The sequence below is a fragment of the Capsicum annuum genome, chromosome 3, assembly GCF_002878395.1.
Source record: "Capsicum annuum cultivar UCD-10X-F1 chromosome 3, UCD10Xv1.1, whole genome shotgun sequence".
Lineage (NCBI taxonomy): Eukaryota > Viridiplantae > Streptophyta > Magnoliopsida > Solanales > Solanaceae > Capsicum > Capsicum annuum.
The window spans coordinates 256,979,376-256,995,248 of NC_061113.1; the positions used below are offsets into that span (position 1 = coordinate 256,979,376).

At 37.0% G+C, this 15,873-nt stretch overlaps 1 long non-coding RNA gene across 1 annotated transcript; it reads right to left on the reverse strand.

Moving 5' to 3' along the window:
- Window positions 1-587: 587 nt before the first annotated feature.
- LOC124897204 lies at window positions 588-8,062 on the reverse strand. The gene is made up of 2 exons (XR_007053893.1): window positions 7,350-8,062; window positions 588-882 (listed from the first exon to the last, which is right to left on the reverse strand). It is a non-coding gene; the product is annotated as an uncharacterized LOC124897204 (long non-coding RNA).
- Between the last annotated feature and the right edge of the window lie 7,811 nt (window positions 8,063-15,873).

A 15,873-nucleotide genomic window follows, 5' to 3' on the forward strand; every position in this document is an offset into this window, starting at 1 on the left:
TATTGAAAGAAAAATCTGTTCGAAATTTTCAAATTAAGAATACTTGCTAAAGAAAACTAAAGAAAAATCTTTTTAATGCTTTATTTTTTGAGTAAATGAGTGCAAAAGGTAAAAAGTCTTTTTGAATTTTGACTTGTGAAAAATAAAAGCCATAAAAAACACTAAAAAACTACGAAACTCTTTTTTTCTATCTTTTTTCTTTTTTTTTTCAATATTTTCTAGCCTACACACTTTTCTTTAATTCTAGCACGTGTTTTTCCTCAAATCAGTCCATAAATAAACTTGTTACCCTCAAGGATGCAACAATTAGCACGTAGGGATGCTTTAAGGGTGAGTCTCCTACAAAGGACCAAGTGGGTCCTTTTAGGTCTCAATATTATATAGATAAGCATGACCTAAAGGCTGACCTACGCTAGAGTCCACTAACAAGGCTGTTTGGGGGAGCGTATGGTCGATAGTGGTTGCGATTGCTTTCCACCCACTCCTGTAACTCCTCAATTTTCTGAACTGAAATGCCATATGGTGCTTATGACCCCGAAGGACCACAAGCTAACCCTTTTATGATATCTGTACCTGGGTACTACATATTATAATAAAATACATGCAGAAAACTGGCAGAAAAGTGCCACAAGGTTCAAAACATGTGAAATAATCAAAGTCTGAAAACTAAAAACTTATACATCTGTCCAAAAAGCCTCTAACTGTCTGAACTGTGGAGTTGATGGGATATGTTCCCAACTAACTCCGTCTAATAAAATAAATTTAATACAATAATGTACCGAAATAATAATCATCCTCGAAAGATGAGGACTCACTAATACGTCTACTGCTGCTGGCTGAGTCTGGGCTGCTAGAGAGGCTTTGGAGCTTGTGCTTCTAAACCTATAGCATCAATTAAAACACCATAGCGCAAATGCGTCAGTACGGGAATGTACTAAGTATGCAAATATGGTAAGGCTAAATGAAAGGGCTTATGCATGAACAATGTTGACTGATATGAATGTGAGAATACATGCATGCATACATACATACATAAGTAACTATAATCGAACTCGTGGTAATACTAGCTACTGAATCTGAATGCTGACAACATGGGTTTACTGATACTGAGATACTAAATAGATAAATAACTACCTATGACAGTTTGAATTATGAAGAACTGTCTTGATTGATTATGTCTAACAGTCCTGAAATCGAATACTGATAATGTTAACTATGAAGACTGATATAATTGATATGTCTGTAATGATCGTCCTAACTGATGCAACTGATACTGAGCGACTATATCTGACAGTCTAATCTTCTAGTAATGGTTGAGAGTGACTAAAGTTAAGATCAGTCCTAACTAATGGGTGATCTCTAGAACTGATATTGAGAATACTAAACTAAATTTGAGGCTGAGATAAAGCCTGTCTGATGGGTGACCTCTGTAAGTACTGATACTGAATAACTTATGTGAGACCAAGCCTACCCAGTGGGTGGTCTATGAATCTTTGGAACTATCTGAGTTCCTTACTGAGATTGATGACTGTATCTGACAGTCCTGATTTCTGAGTTCTACTCTAAAAACTGATACTAAAACTGTAACTGTGGGAGTTCTCACTTAACTGACATGCCCCAAATCTGACTAGTGGGGTCCAACCTGTAACCCCAGCTGGAAGGGTATCAATACCGTGCCATGGGTAAATACCTCTCTAGTCAAGCCTATTTGGCGGGTGACCCTCGTAGGAAGTCGATCCTAAGGCAGTATAATAGTCAAGCCTCTCTAACAGGTGACAAGCCTTTCTCTGACGGGTGACTCCTACATCCTGTACTGGCTATGCAGTTCTAGAGTTCAGGGATTTCTTCTAATGACTCTGCCTCTCTGATGGGGAGCCGTCATCCCTGCACTCGCTCGGTGATAGCTCCTACACCCAACCGAAAGACTCTAATCTGATCCTTAACTGAACTTAGATAGAGCTGAATCTTGTTACTGATTATCTTACTTGACTGATCTGACTGAGTTTGCTTGGTTCCAATATCTGACGGAATACTTTTGAATTCTACTTTCTGTCTGAATACAACTGAATTTTGTAACTTACAAGGCCTTACTAGAATCTAAACTGAATACTGAGCTTGATTAAACTGAATACTGAGGTTTACTGATTTTTCTTACTATTCAGTCATTAACTGAGTTCTATTGATCATAGAATGACTGAGATTATCTTAAGACTGACTCGGTTCTAGGCACAGAACTATATTTTTTGGGTACAAGTACCCCCAGGACTCGATAGAAGGAAACTGACATGACTTAACGCTTGAATATATGACCAACATCACATCATAACAATAATCTATCACATCAACATCATAACAACAGTCTATCATTCGCAACATGATCAAGGATGTATAACTTCAAGCACTTGGGAACATTCAACATGTAGATCGTATATAAAGGCATGCTATTGTCTCATGAATTATTCAACAAGGACACATGAATAGGGAGTACATGCAACATATCATACTTCACTCATCTTGGCAATACAACAAACACTTAGCATACTTTATTTGACACAACATTGGGGATTTTATACTTAGTGTACTACAATGGTACTATTTTCTTCATATAAGCATTCTAGCATACACATGTGAGGCACACTTTAGTCATACAACAATTCATTTCACCAAATTAACATAATTACGTGATTCAACATGCTTCTTGAAGAGATTTTATCATGAACATCACATAATCAACATACACTAAAGTCAATACTTCCATCCTTATGATCAAAGCATGAATTAAAAATCATTATCAACATGGACATCATCTTCAAACCACATATCTCATGGGAATTCATAAAAATATAATCTTGGAACTTTAAAAATAGATTTTAAAAATTCTTGGGCGGAAGGGACCCAAGAAAGAACATCTGCATACCTTAGTATCCTGATTTGGAGAGACTTGACGAAGGAATTCTTGAAACTTTGGGTTGAAACCCTAGGTTGTTCTTGAGATAAAATTGAGAGAAAACCTTATAATTTGGGTTGAATAAGGATGAATTTTGTGTTAAAGAGGTATAAAAAGGGTTGGGAAAAAACCCTTTTGCCATTAAAATTTTAGGGCTGAAAGCTGGAAATTTCAGGAGCATGCTATGGAATATGCGTTGCATGCTCTAGTCCTCCGCTCCGGAGCATGCTTCGCATGCTAGGACCATGCTATAGAGAATGTGTCGCATGCTAATCGCATGCAACCACTGGTTTGAAATCCAAACATGCCCTAAACGGACTCCAAAAATTTTAAAACTTACCCGGAATGTACTATGACCTTGCCCCATTGCAACGCAACTTAAAAATCCAAAAAACAAAGGTCGGAAAAAGGTCATGAAATAATTCATCAAAGTTAGCAAGCTTATGGAATGAATAAAGTTTCAACACTTAGCCAAATTTTTGAGTGTTAAGCTTCTCTTGATGAGCTTAAAAAAGCTTTACCGACTCGGAAAGTTCACGAGGTCTTACAACTCCATACCAGCCTATGGCTCTCCCTCCTAAGATAAGGGTTACTCAACTAGAGATCGTTTCCACAATGTGTACTATGGACTTGTTATGAAAGAAATGACTCGGGTTATGCAAATGCTGATAGATATAAAACGGTAACAGATACGAGAAGACTTGTAAACACGTAGCACGTAGGCACTCAACAATGATAAAAAAATAACACAAACACCAACACAAACAAAACTTCTATACACCTATAATGTCAAGTTAAGACAATACAACTCAAAAAAATAAGCTTGAATTCTGAAAAATTCCTATTAGCGTCGCTAGAGCTGTCACACCCCCTTTTATTTACCAAAAAGAATTAATTTTATTTTAAGTTTGAAAGAATTTTTATTATTAAGTTACAAAAGATGAAGTTTGTTTTGAAAAGAATACTTTTTCAATTAACTCAGAGTCGCCACTTGGCATAAATCGGGTGTGCCAAGTCACCTTTGGAAATCCTTTTCAAAATGATTTGACTCTAAAAATGATCCGCAAATAGAGATTCCAGCTAAGGAATTTTGTTGACCGAGGAAAGGTGTTAGGAACCCTTCGGTCCCGTGGTTCAACCACGGTCACTCTGTAGAGTATATTGGCAAGCATGAACACTATGAATGTACAAATGTAATGCCCCAATTCGCTGAACCAAAACGTTACACGATGCTTATGAACCCGAAGGACCACAATCTAACCCATGACTGATATCTCTACCTGTATACTGCATAATATAATATGAAAATGCGAAAACATGCACTAAAAGGCCATAAGGTTCGCAACTGAACATAATCTGAAATATATGATATTTGATAAGGGTAATGGAATACCCAAAACAAAATGAAAATACTGAAATCATGATAGTCTGCATCTAGTCTAAAAGTCTCTACTGTCTGAATAATCTGAATAAGGAGTTGATGGGACATGCCCCCAACTAACTCCAACTAATAAACTAATAAATGAGATTTATAAAGAAACAATCATGTCCTCGAAGGATGAGGACTCACTTCTGACTCTAGCTACTGAAAACTGGGATCTACAGTTGATTTGGAGCATGTGTTTCTGAACCTATGGTGTAACATAAAAGAAAGCACCATAGAGCGAATGCGTTAGTACATATGTACCAAGTATACATGTGAGGTAGGCTAAATTCAATGGTTCATATGCATGAATAATGCTAACTGACTTTCTAACATGAACGTGAGAATACATGCATAAATACGTAACTGTAACTGACAACGTGATATCATGATTTACTGAGTCTGAATACTGATAACATAACATGATTGATAACATGAATGCCTGAATCTGAATGTGACTGATGACATGGGTGACTGTATCTGATAGTCCTGAATCTGATTGAATTATCTAAGTTTTGTAATGTATCTGAGGTGACTGTAGCTAACAGTCCTAAAATCTGAAGAACTATTTGAGTTCTATTACTAAGATTGATTGACTGTGACTGATAGTCCTGATTTTGTAACATGAAACTGTGGAAAGTAGTATTTAACCGACATGCCCCAAAGGTGCTATAATAGCTGAGCTGAGGTCCAATCTATGCCCTGATTGGAAGGGTGTCAATACCACGCCACTAGTCAAGACAACATATGAGTAACCTTTATATAATAGGTAACTCTAGTGAGAACGGTGGGAACTCTCATATAACAGGTTAAGTACCTCATCTACCCTCATATAGCAGGTTACGATGTCTCAACCTACGCTGGCTACATAGTTCTGGAAAACAAGGATTGCTTCTTGGAATCACACCCTCATATAGCAGGTGGGTTCCCATCCTTGGGTTCACTTTGTGCTAATCCCTACTCCCATCTAAATAGATACTAAACATGATGTGTCGAAGCTGATCATGAGCTATGTTACTGAATTTTGCTGACTGATGAAATGCTACTGATATCTGACAACTGATTGAATCATGAGATCATGGAGATATTTCCTGAGTCGTAAGACTATATGAAGTCTAAGAGTTCATAGCTTGACTCAGAGTATCATGAAAACATGACATGGTTCTAGGCACACAGCTAATGTTTCGGGTACAAGTACCCCCAGGACTCGATAGAAGGAGTCTTATATAGCATGATTTACTTGAAGACTTGAATGACTTCATAATACATACTACATTCATAGGAGCATTTCATCAAACATGTAATAGGCATAAACTTGTACATACATAGGGATTTCATGATATCATGCTTGTTAGACAATATTCCTTCATCTAGGCATTTAATCAAACACATTATAGGCATGGTACATATAAACATCATTATTCAATTCTAAATTCCTCATTCAAGGGTTTAAATCTTACGGTTGCATGAATCTATGGCTATAGTAATTAAACCCACATAGAAATTATCAACAATCATGGAATAGAATCCAATTTCATGTAGAAAATCCATAACTTGAGTTTAGAAAAGGGATTCTTAGACTTCATGGACGAAAAGGGGGTCCATGAATGAACACTATGCATACCTGGGATAATGTTCTTGAACTTGGAGAAGTGAAAATCCCTTAATTCTTGAAAAGGATTGTATTGTGTTCGTGGAGATTAAATTTATAGAGAAACCCAAATTTTTCTTGTGAAATAATAATGGATAAAGTGGCTGAAGTCGTGAATAAATGGGTATATATAGATGGGTGCTAAATGACCAAAATACCCCTATTAAAATGACCTGGAACAGGTGAACATAAAATTTAATGGTGGCCTCCGACGGTCCGTCGGACCTGCGACAGTCCGTTGGGCCACGCCGTCGAACCTGGGCAGAACCTGAAGCCACTGGAAGCCTCTGACGGTGGACTCCGACGATCTGTCGGGCCATGCCGTCGGAAAGGAATATAAACTGTGTCCACTGCATCCATTTGACGGCGATCTCCGAAGGCCAATCGGGCTACCGACGGCACATCAAATTCTACCGTCGGAATGGTGCAGTCTGACTGTTTCCATAAAAAGTCCATAACTTCCTCATCTGACACTGGATTTGATAAAATTGGTATCGATGGAAAGCTTAAATAATTTTTCACGTGATGGAAAGTGAAAATCATAAAAATATCACGTGTATAAAAATAAATTCATATTTCAAAGTAAGTTCAAACATCCTGGTGATGATTTCAAGCTAAGAAAAGGCATGGGTATTACAATAAACCAACAAACAAACAATCAAACAAACAAAACCAAAATTAGTGTTCAGTCAAATTTATTATAGACCCAAAATAAAAAGGTACTAAAATGTAAACCTACGCTAACCTACACTAATCCAAAATTACGCTCTAATACTTTACCCGATGCCTTGGGCCTTGATCACAAACCTCTTTTGTGTACATGATACTTCAGGGCATTCCCCAATGAATAAGTACAATGTGACCTCGGGAAATTCCCTGACGAATGAATACATTTGATGAAATGTAATAAAAGTGGAGAAAATCATTCAACACAGACATTCACACATTCAATGATATAGAATCCTACAAGTTGCCTACCCTAAAACCTAAAATTTGCCTATCGATTTTAGCTTAAAACATGACACTATCGGGTTCAACAACATAATCAGTGTTCATTTCAAATGACATAACCATCAATGAATCAAACTAATCAATATTCACCTTTGTTAATTTTCAATTCCCACCCCTCCTTTATTCTCAAATTACCAATTGCAAATCTTAAACTAGATATCATTTCATCACACAATACATAACCAATGGAACTAATAATGAATCAAAACTAAGCAACTATTCACCAACAACAAGGATCAAGCAACACACGATATTCAATCCAACACACCAAATATAATAAATAATGAAATAAAAAGAGGAAAAGAGTAGAATTGAACCTCAATTATCGATTTTGATATATCGAACATAGAACCGTATCCAAAATCCCTCGATTTGAACCTCAATAAAGAACTCCACATGGACCTCGATATACTCCCTCGATTCTATTTTCTGCCAACTTGAATAAAAAATGCGAACCAACAATAAACCGTACCAAATTTGTGCCAAACGATCCCCGTTTCACTCGTTTACCGGTAGATTCCATCAGAATCAAACCAAAACAAGTCGAGTTCAATTGGTTTTTCAGTTGTTGGGTCGTGGGAGCTCTGGTGATAAGCGTTTTCCAGTGGTTTTAGGTGACGGTTTGGTCATCTTTCTCCGGTGAATCAATGGAGCTAGTTTAGGAGTGGGTCTGATTGGCGTCGAAGACGGATTCATCGCCAAAACAGTGATCCCCACTGGCTATTTCTCTCTTTTCTCTCTAATTCCTCTCTGTTTTTGATCACTCTCCTGCTCCTTCACTCTTTTTTTTCTGTTTCTACCCACTGTGTCTGTGTCTACATCCGATTATAGGTGTTGTTTCGTGGTGAGCTGTGTGTTTCCATGGAAAGATGAATTCTGTGTGTGTGTTATTGTGTAGAAGAGAATGGTGGTGAGGTCCCTATTGTGTGATTGTGTGTGTATATGTAACTTTTGTGAGATGGGTATTGTCTCCTGTATGTATATTGTATGGGTGTATATTGTGTGTTGTCCCGTGGGGTAATGGGGTATGGGGCGTGGGGCGGGGGGGTGGGGTAGTATAGTGGTTAGGATGAGGAGTAAAAATTAATTAGGATAAGGGAATATTAGGAATTAGGGATTTAATTTGTTAAGATTTGCTGTATTTATTTATTTGTTAGGAAAGTATAGAGTGGATGAAGGTGTATGATAAGGTGAGGCAAAAAATGAATAAATTAAATTTTTGGGAGGAACAAAATTACGTGTCTACATTAGTGAAATTAGTATCACATGACAACCGATACTACATTTTAACTTTTACTTAGCTGATTGAATAACTAATCTAGCTTTCAAGGATATATCCTTTTTTCATAGACAAATCCCCCATTAACTCTTCTTTTTCTTAATAATCTAAATCAACATTATTATTATGTGACGACAAAAAAAACACTTAATGGTACTACTGAAACAATGTAAGTTCGAGTAATTAAAGACATCAAATGAAATCTAAATTTGTTTGAGAGAAGCTCTACACATACGAAAAAAATAATAAGAGACTTAAATGTTCAATAAAAAAGAAAAGACTTAAATGAAAATAATTCTAAATCATATAAAGAAATTTTAAAACAAAAATAAAAGCTATCAAAATCTATAACATGACATAAATAAATCTTGAAGAACGCACATAGGAGCAATCCATATGATTCATATTTCGTCAATGCAAAAATTGGCTATCCCTTCCTTGCCCTTCTTTTTTGAATTTCTTGTATTCGGTGACTAAAAATAGCTAGCCTTTCATTGTTACTCGTCATTCGTCATCCTAAAATCCAATACACAATATCATCTTTGATCTCCATAGTAAAGTTTCTCAGCTACCCATTTAAATCGTAGATTCCATTAATGTTTCAATCCTGAAAAACTACATAAAAGATAAAAGAAAAGTAGTTAGAATAAATTTTCAATAAGAAATCTAACAATCATATGTATGAATACTATATCAAGAACCCAACCAAAAAGAGTGATTTAGGCATCACATAAAACTGTTGTACAGTCAATATGTATTTGTCACACCCCTTTTTTTTAACTCCAAAAAAAATTAATTCTAAAGTTCAAAAGGGTTTTATTATCAAAAGTGACAAAAGAAGAAAATATTATTTCGAAAAAGGATTATTTACATTTTTTTTCTTATTCAGAGTCTCCACTTGACATAATCCGGTGTGCCAAGTCACGTTTGAAAAATTCATTTTGAAACGGTTTGACTCTAAGAACTGATCCGCGAACAGAGATTCCGATTAAGGATTTTTGTTGACCGAGGGGAAGGTGTTAGGAACCCCTCGATCCCGTGGTTCAACCACGGTCGTTTGGTGGAGCATATTGGCTAATTTGACACCACAAAATGTATAAAACAAACAAATGCACGTAAAACAATCAAACAACAAATAAAACAAAACAATCTAAAATATAATGTCCAGTCCAATTATACAGTCAAAAAAACATTAAAAAACTGCAAAAAATATAAACCTACGCTAAACTAAACTAATTCTAACTACGCTACCGTGCTTTACCCGACGTCTCGGGCCTTCACCACGAACATCTTCCAAATACAAGATACCTCGGGGCATTCCCCGGATAAATCAATACAACATACTTTGGGGCATTCCCCGGCCAAATGATACAATGATCCCAACACAGTATAACTAAAAAACATTCAATCACACAACTCAAATATTCCATCAATCCACAATCCGTAAATTCGCCTACCCTACCTATGTTTGCCTATCTTAGCTCGATCACGTTCATGTTTATCCCAAATTGAACAAAATGACAACCGACCAAAATTTAACTTCGCACTTTTATCAACTTTTAATTCCACCCCAAATTTCTTTATTGTGTCAAATTTCCACGAATAAAGAACCATTTCAACAATCCATGCTCATTTTCTTAAAAAATTCAAACCACACAATAATATCAACGAAATCAGACTATCACAATCAACCAAACACATAATCATAGTCAATGCAACCAATCAAAAATAAAGAAGAGAATGGGTTAAAGAAATGGACCTCAATAGAACATTTTATTGATAATAAAGAAGTCCGAAAGTCGAAATCCTCGAGCAAGGAACCCCAACAATGAGCGAACCAAATCAGTTTTAGAGAGAATCCAACTCGAATAGATTTAAAATCAATAGAGAAACCTCAAAATGAATAACCCCGGATTGGTATCGAAATCCAACGACAAAACTCGAACTCAATTCTTGATAGCAAAATAAAAAAAGCTAAGAACCTCAATGAACCCAGCTCCGGTGAGTCACAGTAATGAATCCCGATAGGAACAAGACGAAGTCAGATGAAACCTTAGCGTTCTCCGATCGAACTTACCTAAAAATCATCGGAAATGAAGGAATCTCGGAGTCTTGAGACTAGATAGAACAGGCGATCGACTGTAAAAAAACTCTAGCAAAAAGGTCGCCAGAAAACTCGAGAAAACGTCCACCAAATTGCACTGGCTTTGCTATTTTTTGCCGGGTATGCGTCGATTACGCCATTTCACTATTTCTCTCTACTGAGTGCGGTTGTTTATCAGTGATTTTTGTGTGTATGTGCATCAATTTTGTGTGGTATAAGGGTGTATGGTGGTGAATCAAAAGGAAGCAGATGAGGGTCTCCTCCTCCTCTAGTATTTCATGGGTGTGTATGGCAGTGGTGAGTGATGTGTGAAGAAGAGGGTCGTCTCGAGGTGTATATGGTTACTGTAGCATGTGTATATGTATGTATTCCAAGGAGAAGAAGAAGCCAAGCCAAAAAATCAATTTCCTCTCTCCAAATGGTCCTTTTTTATTTCCTGGAAGTTTTTCTCTTTTACCCCCTTTCTTTACAGTGAAAAATATCTATATATCGTGTAGTCCCCCTAGGTAGTGTATTGTCTTTTTGGGCAAGAAAAAAGGGAGGGGGTGACATGGGGTAGGGGTATGGGGTGGTGAGGGTGGTTAGGTGAGGGGTGGGTTGTTGTTTTTTAATTGAAGGGGTAAGGGTCAGGTGTCCATTTTTGATTGGGTGGGTTGTTGGAATATTAGAATGAGACAAAGTTTGTTATGACTTGTTATTTGGATAAAAGCAAAAGAGAATAAATAAGTAAGTAAAAGATGAGGTGGTTATTCATTTGTTTTTCTTGAAGAAAATTATAAGAAGGGATCAAAGTGCGTGATAATGGAGTGAGGATTATTTTTGACGGGACAAAATTATGTGTATACATTATGCCCACTTTGAATGTAAACACCGAGTGTTTTCATACAAAGTAGACAACGAAACAGAATTTTGTCCCGATCATTATTCGTGGAAAGAAGAAGGACAACTGAGTCTTGACGGACATCTTACCTACCCAAGTGATGAAGGAATCAAGTGACAGGTATCTCAAAGGATTGGAAGGTGATGGACTATACTGAGTTGGAAATTCGAGTGATGTCCCATCGAGGTTCCGGTCCACAGCTCTGCTATTACATCAAAAATGAAAATTATAAGTTAAAACAAAAATGAAATTACAAAAATCCTATCTATGCAACTTCTTTTGGACTCTTGACTTGAGTTTCATCATCCTATTCTTCAGGCGGGCTCCTGACTTGCAATTTCTTCGCCTTGTTTCCTGACTTTCAACTTCTTCACCTTGTTGTTGACTTTCAATTTTTCACCTTGTTGCTTGATTTTTAACTTCTTCACCTTGTTGCTTGACTTTTCATTTATTTGCTCTGTGCTTCGGGTGGGCTCTTGACTTGCTATTTGACTTTCAATTTCTTCACCTTGTTGCTTGGCTTTCAACTTCCTCACCCTGCTCTTCAGGCGTGGCTCCTAACTTTCAATATTCATCACCCTGTTCTTCAGGCGGGCTCCTGAAATCAAAAATAAAAACTAGAATGAGAATTATCCCAAACAAAGATTATGATAAAGAAAGATTTCATTTTTGAAAGTAACGTCCCATTTTCCCGAAGGGTCCTAAACAAAAAGTAAAATCTCATTTTTCAGGGGGTCCTGAAAAGAAAGTAAAATCTCATTTTTCAGAAGGGTCCTGAACAATAAGTAAAGTCCCATTTTTCAGGAGGTCCTAAACAAAAAGTAAAATCCCATTTTTTAGGAGAGTCTTGAATAGAAAGTAAAATCCCCTTTTCCAGGAGGGTCCTGAACAGAAAGTAAAATTCCATTTTCTAGGAGGGTCATGAATAGAAAGTCAAATCCCATTTTCCAGGAGGATTTTGGACAGAAAGTAAAATCTCAATTTTCAGGAGGACCCTGAATAGAAAGTAAAGTCCCATTTTTCAGGAGGGTCCTGAACAGAAAGTAAAGTCCCATTTTTCAGGAGGGTCCTGAACAGAAAGTAAACTCTCATTTTTCAGGAGGGTCCTGAACAGAAAGTAAAATTCCATTTTCAGGAGGGTCCTGAACAGAAAGTAAAATCCCATTTTTTAGGAGGATCCTGAACAGAAAGTAAAATCTCATTTTTTAGGAGGGTCCTAAACAAAAAGTAAAATCTCATTTTTTGAGAAGGGTGCTGAACAGAAAGTAAAATATAATTTTTCAGGAGGGTCCTGAACAAAAAGTAAATTCCCATAGATGTGTTTTTCCAATGGTAGCTGAATTAAGTGAAGCGAATTTGCCCTTGTTTCAACAAAGAAAATTTGTCAGTTAGAAACTTAGTGGTGGCTTGCAGCACTTGGCTTCTCAGGTTTCTGCTCCAACAGTTGTTCCTTTCATTTTTGTTTCAGATCGCTGATGCTTGCCTCTGTCTTGTCGCATCATTGACCCAAACCAGATCAGGGGAAAAGACTTTGACTCAAATACCGAGTTTTTCTTTAAGTATGTCTCTGAGATGACCCTTTTGAAAGCTGAATATTGCACGCACCTAAGAATCGGTCGGTTGATGAAATTTCTTTGCTATCTCTTGAATTATGATCATGTTTCTTTCATGTGCTGGTCCTTGGCTTTTCCTCATACAATTGGGAAGACTGGTAGCAAGTTTTGAAATCCTTTCTCACTTGTTTTGAGACAATAGACTCAAAAATGTAAAGAAACGATGGTGACTTTTATTTTAATAAAGACACAAAAGGACAAAAATATGAATATATAAATGAAAGAAAAAGTGCAATGTCCCTCTTTTCAACAAAGAAGAAAACTTATCTAAATATGGCAACCAACTCCTATGACTATGACATGCATTTGGATTAAGCTGCCTGATCTTCCTATCCAAACTTCCCATTTGTTGTTGAGTTCATGCCTTTGCTTCTGAGCCACTTCTTCAAATCCATTGGACTCATACATCTCATTCAATTGACGACATCTTGAAAGACTTTCGCCAATAAATCTCTTTCCTTTTCACTTTTCTCTCGAAATCGCCATCGCCTTGCGGTACCCATAAGGTTTTTCACCAATTAGACTCTCTCATTTTTATTTTTCTTAACTCTCCATCGCCTTACGGTGCTCGTGAGGGTTTTCACCAGTTAGACTCTCTCATTTTTATTTCTCTCAACTCACCATCGCCTTGTGGTGCCCGCAAGGTTTTTCACCAATAAGACTCTCTTATTTTTATTTCTCTCGGCTCACCATCGCCTTGTGGTGCCCACGAGGGTTTTCACCAATAAGACTCTCATTTTTATTTCTTACCTGACTTCTTATGCTGAGGAAGACAAGTAGTACCCCACAATGTATCATTATATCCATTGCATGCTTAGTCTTAACATTATCAAAGATTGATCTGAAGGTCTTTCTTTGGTTATAACTTGGTTTTTGGATAAGGTTAGGAAGAAAAAGATGGCAGGAGGCTCAGACGACACTTGAAGTGGGGGTGGGATTTACAACTTTTGGAATTGACTCAAATAATACATTAACTCATACCCCAGTTTTGTTGACTGGGTGACTCTAAAAATATTTATTTGGTTGGACCGAGCCGGAATAGGGTAGCCTACGTATCTCACCCTCGATAGAGGAGAATTAGGTCTCACATAGTTCCATCAACTTGTTCTTTGTTTTGGTCTAATTTTCTCTTCTCTTTATTTTCTTTTATTTTTTTTCATGTTTTTTCTTTTATTCTTCTTTTCTTAACATTTTATTTTTATTCTATTTTGATTCCAAAAGAGGGATATGAAAGAAAATAGAACTAAGCTCAAACAGGTTAAACAAAGGATGACACAATGTTTGCATAAGAATGAAATGCCTTCATCATATCAATCTTAAAAAATGTCAGTACTAAACATGCAACAGAACCAACAAAGGATAAAATATTATACATAATATATTTTGACCGCATCAGCATTGATAGCCATTTCTTCCATTTTACCTCCAATATCTGTCAAATATAAGGCTCCATTATGCAACACTTTCTTCACGATGAAGGGACCTTGCCAGTTTGGGGAGAATTTGCCTTTTGCTTCAACCTGGTGAGGAAGGATATGCTTCAATACCAACTGACCAACTTCAAAATACGCTTCAATACTAACTGACCAACTTCAAAATACCTGGGTCGTACCTTTTTGTTATATGCTCGAGCCATTCTCTTCTAATACAATTGGCCATAACATACCGACGTTAGCCTTTTTTCCTTAATCAAACTCAATTGTTCCAGTCGAGTTTTGACCCACTCGTCATTATCAATCTCTGCTTCCATAATAACTCAAAGAGAGGGAATTTCAACTTCTGCAAAAATGACTGCTTCTGTATCATACACCAATAAATATAGAGTTGCCCTTGTTGAAGTGCGAACAGTAGTACGATAACCTTGCAATACAAACGACAACTTCTTATGCCATTGTCTAGAACCTTGTACCATTTTCCACAGTATCTTCTTGATATTCTTATTGGCAGCTTCCACGGTTCCATTTGCCTTCAGACGATATGAAGTGGAATTTCGATGTGCGATCTTAAACTATTGACACACTTCCTGCACCAAGAGACTATTGAGATTAACAACATTGTCTGTAATGATCATCTTTGGAATTCGAAACCTACAAATGATGTTGGCATGAACAAAATCTACCACCGCCTTCTTTGTTACTGACTTGAAAGTTACTGCTTCTACCCACTTTGTGAAGTAATTGATGGCCACCAAAATGAACATATGCCCATTCGACGCTTTTGGCTCAATCGGTCCAATCACGTCCATTCCCCAAGCTACAAACAGCCATGGAGCAGCCATTGTGTGCAACTCAGTAGAGAAGAATGTATCAGATCACCGTGTACCTGACATTGATGACATTTTCGAACAAATCAAATATAATCCCTCTCCATAGTAAGCCAATAATAACCTACTCAGAGAATATTCTTTGACAAGACATAACCGTTCATATGAGGCCCGTCTGGAATGAACTTTAGCTATGATTTCCGAAGCTTCTTTTGCATCAGCACACCTCAAAAGTCCCAGATCCGGGGTTCTCTTGTATAAGATTGCCCCGCATAAGAAAAATCCACTAGCCAAACGCCTAATAGTCCTCTTTTGATCATTGGTGGCATGTGTTGGGTATTCTCCTGACTAAATGTACTGCTTGATATCAAAGAACCAAGGTTCGCCATCGAGCTCTTCTTCAACTACATTATAATAAGCGTGTTGATCATGATTCTGTATATGCACTGGATCGATGTAGGCCTTATCAGGGTATTGGAGCATTGAAGACAAAGTCACCAAAGCATCAGTAATCTCATTGTGAATTCTTGGAATATGCCTAAAATTTACAAACACAAACCATTGACATAGATCCTTCAAGAATTGTCAATACAATATTTGCTTTAAATATCGTGTCTCCCAATCACCTTGAATCTGATGGACGAGCAAATCTGAATCCTCCAACACTAATAGATCCTGGACTCCCATATCAACAGATAGCCT